Raw genomic sequence first — 19994 nt, 5'->3', positions numbered from 1 at the left:
GCTTGTTGACAAGGTTTAAATCTTAGGTATGAAAGCATAGGTAGAATTCCTGTTACGTATGAATTACAAACTGAGATTTGGGGGGGGTAGTCAGGTTTATTTATTTATTCATTTTTAATGGAGCTAATGGGGATTGAACCCATGACCTTAGCAGGCTGAGCAGGCAGTCTACCACTGAGCTATACCCTCCCACCTCAGAATAGTTATTATTTTTAAAAGCAAATGTGTAAAGAGATTAATCTTAAGCCTAACTACCCATCTGATGAATGCACTGAAAATGGAAATGTTTTATTATATTTTCTGAAAATGGAAATGCTTTATTCTATTTTATGTTAGAGATGTTCTGTTGATAACCACATATATTCAGTCCTTAAGAAGTAGTTACAAGCTGAAATTTTCTAAGCTGTAATAACTACAAAAGGAAGCAAATAAAAGAAGACAGCTGTGTTACATGGACTGGCAATCACCCTGCCTTTTTAATTGAAAGAAAGAATAAGGAGCAACTTCCAGTAAGGGTAAAAGAAGAGAAGGACCTGTTGCTGAAAATGGAAGCATACAACTTGTTTACTTTTTAGAGCAACATGAGTTCTTTCAAACCACACAGTTCCTTGTAATACTCAGATACAAACTGCTGTGTGGATAATAGCTTACTCCCCACCCACTAAATTCAGACATACATAGAGTTTTAATACAGTTTTTCAATCAAGTTCAAAATTTTTTTACACATTTCTTGACAGCCCAATTGATTTTTTAAAGTATGATCACTGGATGGAGCTTGCATGATAGATAAGCCATTCCTTGATAATAAGCTGAAGCACGTTGGGGAAAGTTTTGTGCTTCCGCTGTGAGAGTAACGTAGTGGGCTGCGGCTGGCTGCTCAGTTGTGAGCCGAAGGGGGTCCCGTACAACCACGTGACCCCGCCAGTCCGATTCTCATGGATACAGTAATTTCAAGTTGACGAGATCAGATTTGAAGACCACAGCTCCACAACTCCTGTGATTTTTTTTTTTTTTTTTAAAGTTCAGTCCCTTTTACTCATTGTTCTATTCCAAATTCCTCCAAGGGAGTATCTGGCACATATAGGTGGTCAGTAAATATTGGCTGAATTTATTGAATGATGCTCTTTTGAAAAGACCTACATCCTTTGCCCACCAGTGTGCTCTGAAAGATGTCTGGGGTAAAATAACAGAGGCTTGAGAGGAGAAAATCTCCAGTTAGTCTTTGGATTAAATGAGTATGATTATGTTAAATGAGTCCACTGAAGCAAACAAAAGAAAAGCAAAAAGTTTACATACCATTAACAGCTTTGGAGGTTAAAGTCTTGGGTTATATCTCTTATCAGGATGATGAGGAGTCAAACTTGCAAGTGTTTTAAAATCTTTATTTCTTTTGCCAGATAGTTGAACTCCTAGAGGGACACAATGATTGTTTCTTTTAAGAACGGTGCCAGAATCTACTAAGCTGAAAGTGAAGTGTTCATATACCCAGCAGGGGAGTGGGCATACTTTGACCTGACACCCTGTGCCTGGCCATCACACCCTTAAGGGTATGGAGGCTTCTTTTATTGGGAGGATGAAGAGAGCGTAGCATCAGGAAGCTGACTTCTGTGGCTTTTTCTTTCTCCACCACGGACTAAAACATTCCTCTAACCATTGCACCAGCTTTCAGCCAGCCTGGCGGTTACGTTTGTGTGTGATCCTGTGCAGTCTTGGAACTCTTCCACAGCCCCAGTGAGAACCCATCTTGTGTGGGTGAGAGCCTTGTCTTGATGTGGTTAACATGCATACCTCAAAGTACCCATCATCAAGCCCAGAGTTCATGCCGAGCAGTGGGATAGTAGAACATCACACGACATTAGATTGTGAAACCACCTGTTGGCACTCACGCTCCATTATTGCACAACTTTTTTATGCCACAAGTCCAATTTTGTGGACTGACTATAGCCTTCCAAACCAAAAGTTGTTTGGAGAGAGAGCAAAAGAAAAACTAAACAGGAAATAAGAAACCAGCAGTCATCACCTAATGCAACTGTGCAGAAAAATATTTAAGTGTTTTCAAAATGTTTGTAGATATCAAAGAGCCAAACCATCTGGGTGAAGCATTCCCATACTCTCTATTTTTTTGCAGGAGCATTCATTTTGAGCTGGAAAAAGCTCACCACTGCCCAAGTTAACATACTTTGCACTCAACACCTCATCCCAAACTCCCAAGCATGTTAAATTCTAATTAATAATAAAACTTAGAAGTGCATGGCTATTCTATTAATGCTTTTCTTTTAAACGTGTGACCATGAAGCTTGAGAAGGAGAGGAATCCCTCCTTGTCCCACTCACACTTCTTGCCAAGATACTAATTCCATTCTAGCTCTTTCCCCTAACCCACCCCCCCATTCCCCCTCCACCCCACTCCTTCCACCCCTCCCCCTCCCCCCTCCATGTCTTCTTTTTTTTTAAACTCCGCTCCTTCAAGCCTTCTGATCTGATTCTTTGGGGTCACTCTGCCTACCCCCACTCCTCACCTGACCTTGTCTCTTTCCTCCCCTTTGCGTGGTACCTGTTATGTCCCCCTTCACCATCCATGTCTAACCTAGTACCAGCCCCAAGTAGTTGGCAGGAGGGAGCAATTGATACTTTCACAGGGGGGTGAAGGGGTAATTAGGTTTACGTTTTTACTTATTTATTTCAATGGAGGTACTGGGGATTGAACCCAGGACCCCATGAATGCTAGGCATGCACTCAGCCACTGAGCTCTACCTTCCCTGCAGGACTTGTTAGTCTTAAAAGAAATTTTCAGTTTGATCACCCGATAAACCCAGACTGCAGGTGAGGGGCTATGATTTTGACGAAGGTGGAGACACCTAAGAATGTCTAGGCTCAGTTTCTGAAGACGCAGAAGTCACCCAAGCAGGGACCAGCACTTGGGGCCATGGCCATCCACAGGGGGAGGACAGGAGGGTGGCAGCAGCTGCGATGTCCCTCCAGCCACTTGGTGCCAGTAGGAGGGCAGGCCAGTATTTGCAGATTTTTTTTTTCCTAAGAGCAGGTGGGGCCCATATTTTTATGTGAAATCTCTTGACTGTTGTATGTTTGCAAGGATCTAAGTTGTGTTAGGGTTAGCTTTTGTTTTTAATATTATGTGAGATGAATAAAACAGCCATAAGCAGATAAAGTGGGCTGCCACCCTACAGCCTCTGGTCTAGAGAACCCCCTGAGAAGCGGGTCAGTTGAATCCTAGTTACTAGGACTTCCGTTATACTCAGAAGGCTCTGAAATGTCAACCCGGGTCTCTTAGTCAATCTGATTTTCAAGGAGCCTCAAAATTAATTCACTTGCTACAGGTTCTCTAGTCCTAGGAGGCTGAAGCAAGCCTGTAGGTTGACCACGGACTGCAGTGGATCACCTGGCCTCTCTAGGCAATTCTGCCTGATTCTAAGATGCCCTCTAGGCCACAGGGGTTTCTGAACAGTCCTTATCCTCTCCTGTCTCCATGTGGAAAGGGCCAGGTGTGTCATCCAAGATCCCACCAAGTCTTGTTTTAATAGGCCTAAGAAAACTTGAACAAGCCTGGAGTAAAACTATGCTCTATTAGGATAATCGGTCTGAAAATTAACTGTCATTCCACCATCCACAAGTGAAGTCTGTGCTCCTGCAAACAGCATGTAAGAGACTCTGAGTCTCCTATCTTAGGCTCTAGAAACACAAAACCCTGTTGGTTCCCTGGATACATCATACAGTTTCATAATTCTGCATTTAGACTGATCCCTGGAGCACCCTCCTGCCCTTCTCGGCTTGGCGAACCCTTGATCCTCTTCTAGACGTCTCGGGAAGTCTTCTCTGAATTCCCCCTTTCTGGGTCGCCCACAATATGCTCTCATCTGAGCATCTCCCATGTTAGACTGTACTGAGATGGGCTGTTGTGGGTATCTTCCACTGAGCTGCATCCTGCCTGTGGTGCTGCCCAGAGCACAGTGCTTGACGCACACCGGTCAGTCAGTAGATGCTTGTGCTAAAATGTTGGAGAGCAGAGGGTGGGTGCCTTCCTGCTACGGGGACAAGCCATGTGAGCACTAAACACAAACCCCCAAACCAAAAGGGCTAAATATCCCAAGCCAGACAAGAAGTCAAAGTGTGAATAAAGAGGTACCAGTAACAGTATTGGACCCTGGTTTGGGCATGTTTTTTGGCTTGCCTTTGAAATGTGTTACATAGTTACGGTTAAGGTGTTTTTTCCCTGTCTTTCTCATATTTTGGAAGGGCAGAGATGTCTGATCTAATAAGGTGTGTGACCTTGGAAGAGGAAGGAAGGGAGGGAGAAAGGAAGATCATATCCATTTATTCATTTAGCAAATATTTACTGAGCGTCTATGAGGTGCTGGAAATTCAACAAGGATAAAAACCAAACCAAACCAAACCCCACAAATTCCTGTCCTCACAGCTTACTTCCCAGGGTGAGGGTGAGGATAGAAATAAAAATATAGGATATTTCTTATGATGATAACTGCTTTGGAGAATAACAGAGCAGAGAGAAAGGCATTGAGGTGGGGAGAGTGAGGAGCTGCGTTTTAAGTGATGTGGTCTCGGGTGGACGGGGAGCCCGGGGGTGGGGCAGCAGTGGCTGGAGGTGGGGGCCAGGACGGGGGTTAAAAGGTCAGTGAGTGAAGGGCTTTCAGATGGAGCCACCCCCACCCCCACCCACCCAGGAGGCCACAGCAGGGACTCACCTTTATTCCTGGGGGATGGAAGCCACTGGAGGGCTTCAGTTTAGGGAAAAGCAGATGTGATGCTCTGACTGATGTATGCCCGCCTTTCTGTGCTGGGCGTTCACATACGTTACCCCATTGAATCTTGTAAAGGACCCCGCAAGGTGTGTGGCATCAACATCATTTTTGCAGGTGAGAACTTGTATGACTTTTTCCAAAGTCACACATGCAGGAAGTGGGGGAGCCAGGGAGGCTTAACCTCTGTACGAGCCCTGGCTTCGTCTTCCTTAAGACGGGAATGACACCTGTCAACCCTACGCAGTTACTGTGAAAATCAAACACCACTATATATAAAGGGCCCAGCAAAGTGCTTCAGGAACACAACACATGTCAATTAGTTTCCTTCTTTGTCCCAAGGTCACACTCACAATTAAGAACAAGGTCAACAGCAGCTAGGAGGCCTCCACAATCAGCCTAAATTGGACACATCCATGTGCTTCTGAGATCTTAGTTTCCTTGTCTCTCCTTTCCCCCTCCTGTCTCGGGGTTCAGTTCCCTTGTCTTCCTAAGGTGATTTCCAGTTAGAAAGCTCTTTATTGGTTCTCCATTGTCTTGGGGGAGTATTACACCCTCTTGACCACCAGTGGAGGCTGGTGCAGGCAGTGGGAGCTCCATCCGCCCCCACGGATTGTTTGGGAGATGTGACGATAGGATGGGCAGGTTAAATGCCAACGTCGTGGTCAAGTTTGATTGGGTCAGCGGTCTTGCCAGAGGGCTGTGCCTGAATGCCCCAAGGAGGATCTTAGAGTTTCTGAAAATGAATGCAAAATACAAAATGTCACTGCTCCTCAAGCGGTGCTGGAGTGATTCTGCCTCTTGTATGTCATCCTTATTACTTTATAATTACCTTCTGACCTTTACTGACTCTGACAGTTGTGAGTCTTTAAAAAAAGATGCAAGAATATTGCCATTATGCAGTTGCCTGGAAACAGGGCCCAAAATACATCTGGCTTTAATAGAAGAGCTAAAATGAGTTTTCAGTTTTTGGCTTTGTCTCTCTTTTCTCTCTTCTCTCCTCCCCTCAACCCCATCCCCCCCCCCCTTTTTTATTGTATCAACCATGAATTGCAAGAGAATTTCAAACTAATCCTTTCTGAACTGTCTGAAGCCAAGATGCTTAATGTGGAGAGCGTTTTTCCATCCTGAGAAGCTGTAACAACACTAACTGGGAATTAGGAAACCCAAAGCCGGGGTCACTTACGCCCAGCATGTGTAGAATCTGGATTGTCAAGTCACTCGCCACTCTCTCTGAGGAGGCTTTGGCCAGCTGTCCTTGAGAAAGCCAGAAGGACGAGATGTCAGTTGTCTCTCCATCAAGGCATGTCCTAGTACAGTTTGCCAAAGGGCTACAAACATCATTTTCTGACCCATAAAAATGTCTCTTCACCACTCCAACCCCTCTTCCAGGATTCATCCTCTCTCCCATCTACCCTTTTTATGACGGCAATAGCCAGTCAGTCCATAGCTCGTGCCCATTGCAAACACAAGAACTCACAACCTAAGAAAAAGAGAAGAAGAAAGAGTGGAAACAAGAAACAGAATATATTCCATTGCTACTGTGCCCGCTGTTTGGTGTCTGCCTATGGGAATACACTGGTCTGCAAAGGTCACACACAGCCTTGCTAGGTCATGAGGGCCCGAGGTCTGCAGGCCGGGCCAGCGTGCCAAGCCCTGCTTCTCCTGTGACACATGGGGAGGTTCAGGGACACGGACTTCTGCAAGGGGAGGGACGAGGATGCCTTTAGTTAAGAACTGGTCTCTAATTAGCTCCTATTGCCCAACATCACTCCCAGGCTGTTTCCAAACCTTCCTGGTCATAACCACTGGAGGGCTTGTTTAAAGGACTCATTTGAAGCTTCACTTCTGAAGATTCTGATGCACCAGGGTGATTCTTATCAGGCAAGTTTGGGAAACACAGGGGTCAACAGGGTGGCGTCTAGGCACCTTGGAGCGGCAGACAAGGCCTTCTGTGAACTGGCTGCAGAGTCTACCATCTCTTGTGCACACTTGTGGCTCCAGCCATCCCACCCACGTGTACCACCCCGTGCCACAGCACCTGCCCGCACTTACTACGGTTTACCTGCCGCTACCCCATGTTCTGCTTTCTTTAGTTCACCTCTCCCTCATGCTCCTCGTTTTGAATCAAGAGACTTGACTGGTTTCATATACCTGTGTGCTCCATCCCACACTTCTGCAAGAGGACCTGGCACCTGGTGGGCACTCGACAACTCCGTCCGTTAACCTCTGTTTGCAACACTAGACTGTGAGCTCCTGGGAGCCAGGCCTTCATCTCTGCTACCCTAGCACCTCGTTCAGTGCCAGTCGCTCGAATGTTAATTGAATGGATCATTGAGAAACCTGACTTTATAACCAGGCGTGGGTCCACTCAGGACTCTTAGTGGAGGAGGGGTGAAGCAAATGTAACTTTTAAGGGGGAGAAAGGAGCCAAGTGGTGGGAAACCATGGAAACCTGAAGAAAGGTAGAGAAAAGAGAGACACAGAGGACAGTGGCTCAGAGCCCGGGCTTTGGAATGCGATATGTGTGGTTTACAGACCTTGCCCCACCGCCTCCTGGATTTGTGCCCTCAGGCAAGTTGCCTAACTTCTTGGAGCTTCACCGTCTCATGTACAAAGTGGGGGTAATCACTTCTGTTTGTTGAGCACTATGTGCTGAGCGCTTTGCATCTATTCACTTGCATGAGCCAAACAACATCCAGTAAGAAGAATATTACTCCCATATACCCATCACCCAGCTTCAGCAAGTATCAGCTCTCAGTGACTGCTGTCCAGCTGTGACCTCAGCCCCTCCAACTCCCACCCTCCATCCTTCTGTCAACTGAAATAAAAGCACATAGTGTGAGAGCTGTGAGTTTCAGTGTTGTTGGGGGACTTACTGAGGACCACAGCTGGGGAGACAGCCTCTCAGATAGCTCTGAGAGGCTGCTCCGGAGAGGCTAGGGGTGAGGAGGTCAGGAGAAGGGGTATGTGCAATCAAGCACATCTTGGTACAAGTTTACTGTTAGTCACAAGGAACAGATACCTCAGTGTTTTTAATGCTTTTCTAAGTATGGGAAGATGCAAGAATCCGGGTCCATGAAATTTCTCCTGAAAATACCCGACTATCTGAGGGCCTGTTCTGCCAGATTTCCCAGAGCACGGAGAGCCTGATCCCTAATCTTCACCCCGAATTCTTTGCAGGGTGTGTTGCAGGTCAGTGAGTGCAGTGGCTAATGACTCAATTCCTGTAGAGCTGGGTGGTGAGCGACTTTCCTTAGCTGACACCCCTCCCGCCCACCCTCACACCCTAGTTATTTCCAAGCTGGCCCCAGAAAGAATATCGATATGTTTCATACTGCTTTGATAGCTTCACCACGCCAGGAGTTACTCTAATCTAAGTAAACACACTCAGTTCTGGATAGGAAACACAGTTGGACGGCTTGCCTGTTCTTGCCATTCTTGTCTTTCAGCTTCTGAACCTCCCTTCTCAGCCCACTGATGAGCCGATATGGCTCAGGCTGCAGGTGGCCCTGGAGTTCGAGAATGAATGAGGCTTAGCGCCCCGCTTGCCCAGGGAGAAGGTGGCTGATGGAGAGCACAATGGGAAACGATCTCTCTGGGCTCAGCTGTATGAAGATGGCAGATGACTGGTCCAGGCCACAGCCAAGCCAGGCTGTCCCTGTATAATAGGCCTCCAGTCCCGAAACCCCAGCCAGGTGGCACACTGCCACCATTGCTAGGAAGACACTAGGGTTCTCTTCTGGGGATGGTTCCGAGGCCACCGAGGCCTCATTAGAACCAGTGTCCTTCAACAGCAATGAGATTTAGCAGCTGGACCAGCAGAACAGCAAAAAGAAAAGGTGCTTTTGACTAAATTGTCACTTGGTCCTATCACATCAGGCTGTCATTTTGGCCAATTTTTTAAAGTTCTTCGTGCCCCAAATCTGAAAATTCTAAAATCCCTGAGCTCTTTGGTGAGCAGAAAACTGTCCTGAGTACTTTTTTCTTCTTTCAGACCTAGATGTCTCTGCCATTTTGAGACCAATGTGCTGTTTAAAATTTCCTCCTCTTCTGTTTCTCCCAGCGCTTACTTTGCTACTTAAGCAATTAGCTCTAAGTTGACTGGTTCACCACTGCTCCAGAAGGAAAAAAAACCAAGTAATCCTTGTGTAAAAGGACATATGATCAAGCTGCCACCTCCTAATTCTCTCTAAAGGTTAATATCATCAGTTCCTCTCGAATGAGACTCCAACCTGATGAGACTCCAACCTGATGGAATCCCCTAATGTATTCTCTGTGATCTAAGGTGAGCCTGGAGCCAGAGAGAGAACTTTGTATATTTACTTATTTTTGGTAGTGCTACCAATATTCCTACTGCAATGTAATTTCTGAGGGAGGCAGTATATTATGTGATCAGATAACAACCACCCCAAGTCCTTCCACTGGGGCAGAGCTCCTCTTTCCTCCTAATAATGAGCTGGAGATTGTCAGCGGTGGGGAGGCAAGTATCACACTGCTTTCTATTTGTTGCAGGAAAATTTTGATGTCAGCCGCTGGCTTGCAGGGGAAACTGGTAGGTCTCTGGGAGGAAAGCCTGCTTATCTGGGCTCTGCCTAAGGGCTAGCAGAGGTGTCTACACCTCCATGTCTGCAATTCAAAGCACAGCAAACAAGTAGGTGATGCGGGCCTCACTGGGGGGATTACTGAAATTCCTGTTCCGAGACGTCATTTAATCAACCTGCAGAAGGGCTGCCTCCACCGTCTCTGGTCCTCGTTCTCTGCGTGGTGTCTGTGAGCCCACTTTCAATTGCTATTTCAGGAAAACCTAAGACAAAAAGGTGGCTCTACTGACTCCCTCCAGCACCTGATGCCTGAAAGCTCGACTCACCCTGACCCACATCTTGTCTGGACACTGTTTTCTCTACCGCGTTAAGAAGCATGGCTACATTCACTGACGTGTGACAGTAGCTGCCTTACCAGACAAGACCACAAACCTCAGTGACAATACAAACAGGCTTATTTCTCATTTACAGGGGTTCCAGTGTGGGTCTGGCTGCCCCCTCTATCCCGAAGCAGGGCCATCTGGAACACAGGGGCCCAAGGTCTCTGCGGCAAGGGAAGAGAAAGATGAGGAAGGTGCCTGGCTCACAGCCCATTGGCCAGAATTAGCCACGTGACCCCAACCCAACTTGCAGGGAGGCTGGGAAATGTAGGCTGGGGAATGTGAGATACCTGGTGGGCACTGATTTTCTCTGTCACATTCGCTGCCATGATTCCATGATTTTCTGTATTTTCCAGCAAGTCGCTGACAAAAATGTTGAATAAATCAAAGTCAGGACAAAAGCCCGGCATGAAGTGCCTTCCTTCGCATGTTTTGGCTCAGTGAGAGCCATTCTTCACACTCCAAATATTCAGCTCCCCTGTGGGGTTCAGGGTAGGCTCTGTGTCCCGGCAGGGGGACTTTCAGGGAACTCCAGGGCCCTAGTCCTAAAGGAATGTTACTCTGCACAAGGCTTACGCCAAGAAGGATGCTTTTCCTTTGCAAGAAACCAAGATCATTCCTAGAAGGAAGAGACTAGGAAAGTAAGTTCAAACAGTTCTCTTTTGGGTGGCTGAAGCTCATACGCTCAAACTCCTCTGTTGGAGTAGGATTCCAAGTCCCAGCTGGAAGGTGATGCGTTTTGTCATCCTGTTGCTCAGTTCCTAATGAACACAAAGAAGGCAGTAGCTAGAGAAAAATGTTGCAGGCAGCAAAGGAACTACTGAACAATAAAATAGAATCCTTGTTCAACTTTTACCCTGGCAGATCCAGAGACCGTGAGATGGAGACTAGCCGCATGATAAGAGTACAGACAGGGAAAAATTGAGCACAGGTCAGAAGTCAACAGTCTTCTGCAGCTTGGGAAACACATAGAGATGGGTGAACCTTCAACAGGGTGCATCAGCTTTGCGTGGGTGGTAAGCGAGAAGTCGAGTGAGAGAAACACACTCCAAGGGCACACTGGAATCTTAAGAGAGGACGGTGAGGGGCAGGTAGGATTTTCTTATTTATTAATTTGTCAGAAGAGAACTTAAATCGAAGAAGGAAAGACAAATGAGGGGGAGAAAGAATGGAAAGAAGGAAGAGCGAGAAAGGAAGAAAGACTTCCTTAACTGATAGTTCGCAGCCTTCCAAACCTAAGTAGGACTATAAGATGGCTGGGTGCACACGCATAGTTACTCGCTGGGAAAGCAAGTTGGGATCCAATGCTACAGACGTCATATCATGTGCCGTAGAGATGAAGAGATTTTCTGGAGTGCTGTGGTTGGACTTTTATCACTGGAAGGGGGGACCAAATCCAAGGTGCCATGATGAGGGGGCTTCTTTTTCCTTCAAGGAGTTTTCAGTCTATGACCTAGGTGTCACCAGAAGCCCTTCTGGCTCCTAACATCTAGGTAATATCTTCCCATAACATATTAACATAACACAATAACATCAGTTTTACTGCTTGTGGAGGCCCACTGCCAAATTTCTATCAATTCTTTGGGACTAAGAAGTCCCACAGCCCTACGCTCTTGGCTTCACACAGGCTGCTTTGGCCTTTACCATGTTGATCAAACCATGAAACTTCACCCTTTCAACAGTTTTCAAACACATACATGCACCCCACACAGCATTTATGAGCATATATTTATCACTTTGTGACTTTACTGAAGTTAGAACACAGCAGTTAACATTTAAAAAATCCCTTTTAGGATAAATTGGGAGTTCAAGATTTGCAGATGCTGACTGGTACATATAAAATAGATAAACAACTTTATACTGTATAGCACAGGGAGCTATATTTGATATCTTGTAGTAGCTTACAGTGAAAAAGAATATGAAAACAAATATATGTATATTCATGTATGATGGAAACATTGTGCTATACACCAGAAATTGATGCAACATTATAAACTGACTATACTTCAATTAAAAAAAAAGGCCAAAACAAATCCCTTTTATGGAGATGTTTACCAATTTTGTCAGTGGAAGACTCAATAGTGTTAAAATGCTGACTCTCCCTAAATTGATCTGTGGATTCAACACATTGCCAGTTAGATTCCAGGAGGCTTTTATGTAGAAATTGACAAGTTGATTCTAACATGTGTATAGAAATACAGAGGACTTAGAATAGCCAAAACAATGTGAAGAGGAAAAGTTTGAGAACTTACGTTACCTAGTTTAAGACGTATTATAAATCTGTAGTAATCAAAATGATGTGATATTAGATAGATACATACAGATCAATGGAGCAGAATAGAGGGTTCAGAGATAGACTCACACATATATGTTCAATTGACTTTGACAAAGTTACAAAAGCAATTCAGTGGAAGAATGATAGCTCTTCAACAAATGGTGCTGGAGAGATAGATGTCCATAAGCAAAAATATGATCTGTGATCCATTTGGAGCAAGTATGGATCACAGATCTAAATGTATGACCTAGAAATATAAAACTGCTAGAAGAAAAGATAGGAAAATATCTTTGTCACCTTGAGTTAGGCAAAGATTTTTTAGCTATGACACCAAAAGCATGATCCAGAAAAGAAAAAGAATGGATCCATTGGACTTCATTAAAATTAAGAACGTCTGCTTCAAAAGACACTTTTAATAGAATGAAAGGTCAAGCCACAGACTGGAAGAAAACATTTGCAAATCACATACCTGATAAAGGATTTGTATCCAAAACACAAATAACTCTCAAAACTCAGTAAAACAACTCAATAAGAAAAATGGGGTCATAATTTTAATGGACATTTCATAAAGGAAGATATGTGGATGGAAAATAAGCACATGGAGTGATGCTCAACATCGTTTGCCATCAGAGAAATGTGAATTACAATCACAGTGAGATACGACTACACATCTTTAGAATGTTTAAAATTAAAAAAGACTGATGACGCTAAGCATTGCTGAGGATGTAGAGGAACTGAAATTATCATACACTGCTGGTACAACCACTTTGGAAAACAATTTCTTAAGAAGTTAAACATAAATCTAAAATATGATCTAGCCATTTCCCTCCTGGTAGAATGAAAACATGTTTATGCAAAAACTTGGATGGGAATGTTCAGAGCAGCCTTATCTGTCATAGCCCTGGACTGGAAACAATCCAAAGGCCCACTAACAGGTGAATGGATAAACAAAGTTTGATATATCCATATAATAGAGTACTTCTTAGAAATAAAAGAGAATAAACTATTGATATACATGAAAATATCAATGAATCTTAAAATATTACACTGAGTTAAAGACACTAGACTGTAAAAGAGTACATACTGTATGATTTCATTTATATAAAGTTCTACAAAATGCAAGTTAATCTATAAAGACTGAAAGAAGATCATTGGTTACTGGGGTGGGCAGGGGGATGGGGCACGGGGGAACTCTAGGTGTGATGGATGTGTTCACTGTCTTGATCGTGGTGATGGTTTCAAGTTATCAAATTGTATACTTTAAATGTGTACAGTTTACATCAATTACACTGCAATAAAGCTGTTGTTAAAAAAAATGTAAACATTCCTGTTCTCCAAAGTCCTATGTCAGGCTTCCCCGCCATGAGGAGTTCCTCTCCTGGCCCTTTCCCACATCATCCTTTGACCCTCTCTGCTTCCTTCATCTTTCCTCCCTGCCCACCGTCTCATGCTTCAACAACAAATTTCTTTCCTCATCTTATGTTGAACAATGTACCTCGTCCCTCTGCACTCTGTGAACTTTTGACTCTAGCTCAAACCTTGACCCTTACTGTCCATCTCATGGTGGTTCAGTCCCCAAGTTCCAGAGCCAAAGTGGATTCAGAAGCCCTGCTCTCTCCTTCTAGCCCAGAGCTTCAGCAAGTTACTCACCTCTTCTCGGCCCAAGTCTCCTAATCTATAAAATGGCTGTGAAACCAACAGTATTCTTTCAAGATTTGCTGTGAGGGTCAAATGAGTTAATAAATACAGCACATTGAGAATGTGCTGGCATGTCACCATTTAATACATGTTAACTGTTGTTATTTCTTCTAGGACTTAAAAGCATTTGTTTAAGATTAGATCACTCTTTCTTAAGGAGTTTGATTAAAAATGGGCAGAGGAGCTGAACAGACATTCTTCCAAAGAAGCCATACAGATGGCCAATAGGTACCAGAAAAGGTGCTCAACATCACTAATCCTCAGGGAAATGCAAATCAAAAAGGTGCTCAGCATCACTGATCAGATCAGGAAAAGCACAATGAGCTATCACCTCACACCTGTTAGAATGGCTATTATCAAAAAGACAAGAAATGACAAGTGTTGGCGAGGATGTGGAGAGGGAAGCCTCATACACGTTGGTGGGAATGTAAATTGGTGCATCTACTCTGGGAAGCAGTGTGGAGATTTCTCAAAAAAAAAAAAAAATAGAACTACCATATTATCCAGAATTTCCACTTCTGGGCATTTATTTGAAAACAAAAACAAAAACAAAAACACTAACTCAAAAAGATGAATGCACCCCTCATATTTGTTGCAGGATTATTACAATAGCCAAGCTATTGGAAACAACCTGTGTGTCCATCAGTGGGCGAGTGGTTAAAGACTGTTGTATATATACACAATGGAATGCTATTTAGCCATAAAAAGAATAACATCTTGCCATTTGTGGTAACATGGATGGACCTTGAGGGCATTCTGCTAAGAGAAATAATTCAGACAGAGAAAGACAAATACCATACGATCTCACTTATATGTGGAATTTTAAAACAAACAAACAAAACCCCAAGCTGACAGATACAGAGAACAGATTGGTAGTTGCCAGAGGGAGGGGATGGGAAGTAGAGAAATGTGTGAATGGAGTCAAAGGAACAAACAGACTCCTAGCTATAAAATAAATAAGTCACGGGAATGTAATGTACAGCATAGTGACTACAGGTAATAATACTGGAATGCGCATTTCAAAGTTGCTGAGAGAGTAAATCTTAAAATTTCTCTTAAAAATTTTTTGTAACTATGTCTAGGGATGGATGTTAACCAGACTTGTTGGGGTAATCATTCTGCAGTGTATACAGATGTCAAATCAGTATGTTATACACACCTGAAACTGATAGGTTATATGCCAATTATACCTCAAAAAAATTTTTTTAATTAAAAAAGAGGAATTATGACAATAGAAAAAGAGTTAAGTAAAATATGGCAATGGAATATTATAAGAATGTGAAAAATGGTTCCTCTTACGAATCTATAATTTGGGGGAAATGCTTGTTAAATGAAAATAAAGCAAGCTTCATCGTCATGTACACAGTGTCATCTCAATCATGCTCAAAAGCCCAAATGAAAATTATGCACAAGGTAAAGAATGGAGGGAATTATATCAAACAATTGAGTGTTATTGTTCATAATGGAAAAAAATTTTTTTTTCCACAGAATCCTCTAATTACTAGTGCATACCTCTGCAGGGGCTCTGAGGCCAGTCTGCTCTTTTATTAACGACCTCTTATTTAGCCAAGCCCTTGCAGGAAGCAGCACAGTGCAACCCAGGGTGGAGGGACATGTTGGAAAGGGAGGGGAGAGGATAAAAGCAGAGATGTGTGAAAGAGGAAGAGGACACTCTAGGGAAGGTGGGAAATGCCAAGGGGATGTTTGCTTTCCCATTGCACCTGGAGCCGGACGGGTTCACTCGCATGCCCACCCTCCCGTGGGCACGGCCAGCGAGCCTATGGCTGAAGATCACTCTAGCACCATCCTCTGCGGCGACCCCTAATGTGGAGACCTGGTGATGCCACGGTGGCCATGCACATGTTTCTCTTTGGCTCCGGGTCTTGCCTGTCAGAAATGACACATTCATGTTGATAACTACAGAGACCAGGATTTAATTATTCATTTTCTGCACAAATCGTTTCCTGGTTTTCCATCCCCAGCAGAAAGTCAGCTTTGGTCACGCTGACAGAATTCTGAGCCTTGTGTATGCTTTAGTTATATGTATTTAGTTGCAGGGAGAAGACAACATTTTTCTTTTGTCCTTTCCTAATCTTCTCTTAATTTTGATTTCTGTGGGGAGTAGTCTGTTTTCCTGATCACATGAGCCTGTGAGGTGAGGCAAGGCAAGGAGTTATCTCAGGTCTTGGGCGCTGGTTGGTCAGCCAAGACTTTGTGGCCTGGAGCAGTTGGTAATTTTAGCTGGACATCTCTCTTCCTCATACTGATTAGGCCCCCAGCACTGTGGACGGAGCCCATAGGCCACAGGGACATGAGTTTTTCCAGGGACTCTGGGTGTCAGACTTTCGTTTGCTACCTGCGCCTCCAAGCTGGGGAACTGGAGACAGTCCTAATGCCTGTGGACCCCTTTTTACTTTTTCTCAAGAAATCAAGAAAATGGATCTACTATAATACAGTGGCAGAGCAGGAAGTGGGGCCTTATTCCTCAAGTGAGCCAAATGATGAAAAAACATTTGGACCATTTCCATGGGGCAGCCTGGCTGTAAACCATCCAAAGAACCCTGGCGGCCAGACTGCCATGTGCCTACCTTGTCTGTCCAGGGGAGGCTTGGGGCCAGCTAGAGGGAGAAGGTCCAGGCTAGGAGAGAGTGTTCCTGGTCACCATTCTGCTACCACACCAAGGAGAATTCAGCACCGAGGGCAATCTGCAGCTACAGGTTTTTAAAACAAAATTACTTTAATTTTCATGTAAGTTAATTATTATTACTATTAAGACATGAAATTACTATTAAAACACAAAAGCTCATTCATTGTTGAGTTAGAAAATACAGAAATAAAGATGAAATCATTACCCTTAATATTTTGATGTATTTTAAAAAATAATATTTCATTGTCATTTTTTACATCACATACAAGGTATACAATTTTTGTTTCCTGCCTTTATTACTTTATATAACATGACTATTTTGCTGTAGTGTTGAGGATACTTTGCAGTCATCTATTTTTTTTTTAACTGATCTTTTTTTGTTTTTTGGGGGAGGTAATTAGGTTTACTTACTTATTTATTTTTAAATAGAGGGCCTGGGGATTGAACCCAGGACCTTGTACATGCTAAGTATGCACTCTGCAACTGAGCCATATCCTCCCTCTGCAATTATCTGTCTTAATGTTTGCTTAATATTCTTTCCTACTATAGCTTCTTTAGCCGTTCTTTGATGGGTGGATATTTAGAGTATTTCCTATTTTTTCAGTGTTATAACCAGTACAGCAATAAACACCTTTGTTGATAAAACTTTTTTTATATTTCAGATTATTTGCCTAGTATAGAGCACCCAAAGAGGAGTCTATGAGTAAAGATAATAAAAATGGCTACCGTTTATTAAGCACTTACTCTATACCAGGCACTTTTTTCTTTTTGCATTCTCTTTTATTGAAGTATAGCCAGTTCACAATGTTGTGTCAATTCTGGTGTACAGCACAATGCTTCAGTCACACATATAAATACATATATTCATTTTCATATTCTTTTTCATTACAACATATTGAGCATAGTTCCTTGTGCTGTACAGTAACAAGTGCTTTATATTCATTATATGATTTAATTATCATAATCCCAATAGATTTATATTATTATTTATATTTTACAGATACAGGAAGGCTCAGACAGTCACGCAGATATTAAGTGGCAAAATTGGGATTAAAATGCTGTTGGGTCTAACTGTGAAATACATCTGTGATGGTTAATTTTATGTGTCAAATGGGCTGGGCCAGAGTGCTCAGATATTTGGTCAAACATGATTCTGGATGTTTCTGTGAAGGTATTTTTGTATGGGATTTAAACTTATTTATTATATTTATTTATTTATTTATTTAAACATTATTTTCATTGAGTTATAGTCATTTTACGATGTTGTGTCAAATTCCAGTGTAGAGCACAATTTTTCAGTTATACATGAACATATATATATATATTCATTGCCACATTTTCTTTCACTGTGAGCTACCACAAGATCTTGTATATATTTCCCTGTGCTATACAGTATAAGTTTTGTTTATCTATTCTACATATGCCTGTCAGTATCTACAAATTTTGAACTCCCAGTCTATCCCTTCCCACCACCCTCCCCCTTGGCAACCACAAGTTTGTATTCTATGTCTATGAGTCTGTTTCTGTTTTGTGTTTATGTTATTTTTGGTTTTTTAGATTCCACATATGAGCAATCTCATATGGTATTTTTTTCTTTCTCTTTCTGGCTTACTTTACTTAGAATGACATTCTCTAGGAACATCCATGTTGCTGCAAATGGCATTATGTTGTCAGTTTTTGTGGCTGAATAGTATTCCATCATATAAGTATACCACAGCTTCTTTATCCAGTCATCTGTTGATGGACATTTAGGCTGTTTCCATGTCTTGGCTATTGTAACTAGTGCTGCTATGAACATTGGGGTGCAGGTGTCTTTCTGAAGTAGGGTTCCTTCTGGACATATGCCCAGGAGCGGGATTCCTGGGTCATATGGTAAGTCTATTCCTAGTCTATTGAGGAATCTCCATACTGTTTTCCACAGTGGCTGCACCAAACTGCATTCCCACCAGCAGTGTAGGAGGGTTCCCTTTTCTCCGCAGCCTCTCCAGCATTTGTCACTTGTGAACTTTTGAATGATGGCCATTCTGAATGGTGTGAGGTGATACCTCATTGTAGTTTTGATTTGCATTTCTCTGATAATTAGTGATATTAAATTTGAATTGGAGGACTTGAGTAAAGCAAGAATGCCCTTCATGATGTAGGTGGCCCTCACCCAATCAGTTGAAGGCCTCGGAGGGAGTGGGGGAGACTGACCCTCCACCAAGCAAGAGGGAATTTTGCAGTGGATGAGTTTAGACTTGAACTGCAACCCCTGGCTTTTTCCTGGGCCTCCAACTTAATGACCTTTGAGCTTGAACTACAGCATTGACTCTCTTCTGTGTCTCCAGTCTGTGTCTCTAGCTCACCCTGTAGATTTTGGACTGTCAGTCCCCATAACTGCATGAGCCAAGTCCTTAAAATACATCTCTTTCTCTCTATATATACACATTGTATCAATTGTGTTTCTCTGGAAAATCCTGACTAATAGAACTTTCTCTCACTAGGATATTTTCAAAGTTTTTGATAGCTATTTTCAAATTGCTTCTCAAAAGGCTTAACAATGAATATCGCTCCCAGCAGTGGGTGAGCGGACATTCAGCAGAGAGGAGAAAGGCACCGTGTCCGCCTCACCCACATCATTCAGCATTCGGCTTTCAAAAATCCTATTTATATTCTCTGTGGAAAAGGACATTTCAGTGTTGCTTGAATTTACATTTCTTTTTCTAACTAAAGAAGTTGAGCGTTTCTTTACCTTTTTTTTTTAGCAGATAAATATGCACATATACTTCTTTCTATCTTTCTTTTTTAAGAATTGAGTTTTTTACATTTACGTTTCTGGAATATGTGTCAGTGCGTAAGGCAGGATGAGGAACTGACCTGATTTCTCCCCAAATGGCTCATAGACGGCCCAGTATCCTTTATGGTCTAAACCCCTGGGCTGTGGTTTCCTCATCTACCAAATGAGAGTGTTGGATTAGAAGTGATTCTCAACTCTTACCACACATTAGAATCACCTGGGGTACTTTTTAAAAACATAGTTGCTTGGGTTTCCCTCCATAGTTTTTGGTTCAGTTGGTATGGAGTGGGAACTGGGATTTTTTTTTTTTTTCTCTCTTTCTCGGGTCTTTTACATTTTAATGTGCCCCCAGGCTTGGGAATGACTGAGATACCTGACCACTGAGATCATTCCACCTGTTTACTCCAAACTTGAGGAGAAACCATTGGTGACAGCTGTGAGCCACGATTCTCCAGGTTAAAACCCCCACCCAGCTGTGTGGCTGGGGGGCCGTGGGTCAGGGGATTCCCTTCCCCTCTTCCCTGCTCCTTGGGGCACCTCCTGAAGCTTCCTGGTCCATGAGGATGCCAGCCCAGCTCTGCTCCCCATGAGGACTTCAAAGTGGAGAACTCAGTGATTCTCTGCCAGACTTGGATCTCTACAGAAACTTTGCCAACAAGAAATCTAGTAGCAGAGCAAGGCGGTGCATGTGTCCTGTAAGGAAAACCCAGCTCTGGCTGACTTTGCTGGCTGACTGTTGGCCTGCTGCCTGTCTTTACCCAACCTCGTAATCCACGCATTGTCCCTGGTCCTGCATTCCTGCCAACCACCACACTTCACTCAGCTCAACTGGGACACCATCTTGGAAAGTTGTTCTCAAGCCTGGCTGCATGTTAAATCCCCTGGGGTGCTTTTAAAAAT

The 19994-nt window shown here is 43.3% G+C and overlaps 1 protein-coding gene across 2 annotated transcripts in view; it reads left to right on the top strand.

Moving 5' to 3' along the window:
- FDX1 (ferredoxin 1) overlaps positions 1–19994 on the top strand; it is an 82665-nt gene that overhangs the window by 35184 nt on the left and 27487 nt on the right. Inside the window, exon 5 of one of the 2 annotated variants that reach the window (XM_032472426.1) lies at positions 9790–11566. The exons of the other annotated variant lie outside the window; for it this stretch is intronic. The gene's annotated coding sequence lies outside the window, so the exon portion shown is untranslated. Of the gene's footprint in view, positions 1–9789; positions 11567–19994 lie in introns of those variants that run through there. 2 annotated transcript variants of the gene reach the window in all.

This window comes from Camelus ferus, chromosome 33 (genome assembly GCF_009834535.1).
Source record: "Camelus ferus isolate YT-003-E chromosome 33, BCGSAC_Cfer_1.0, whole genome shotgun sequence".
Lineage (NCBI taxonomy): Eukaryota > Metazoa > Chordata > Mammalia > Artiodactyla > Camelidae > Camelus > Camelus ferus.
Note: the sequence above shows the minus strand (reverse complement) of the source record. Positions and strands in the feature narration are given on the sequence as shown.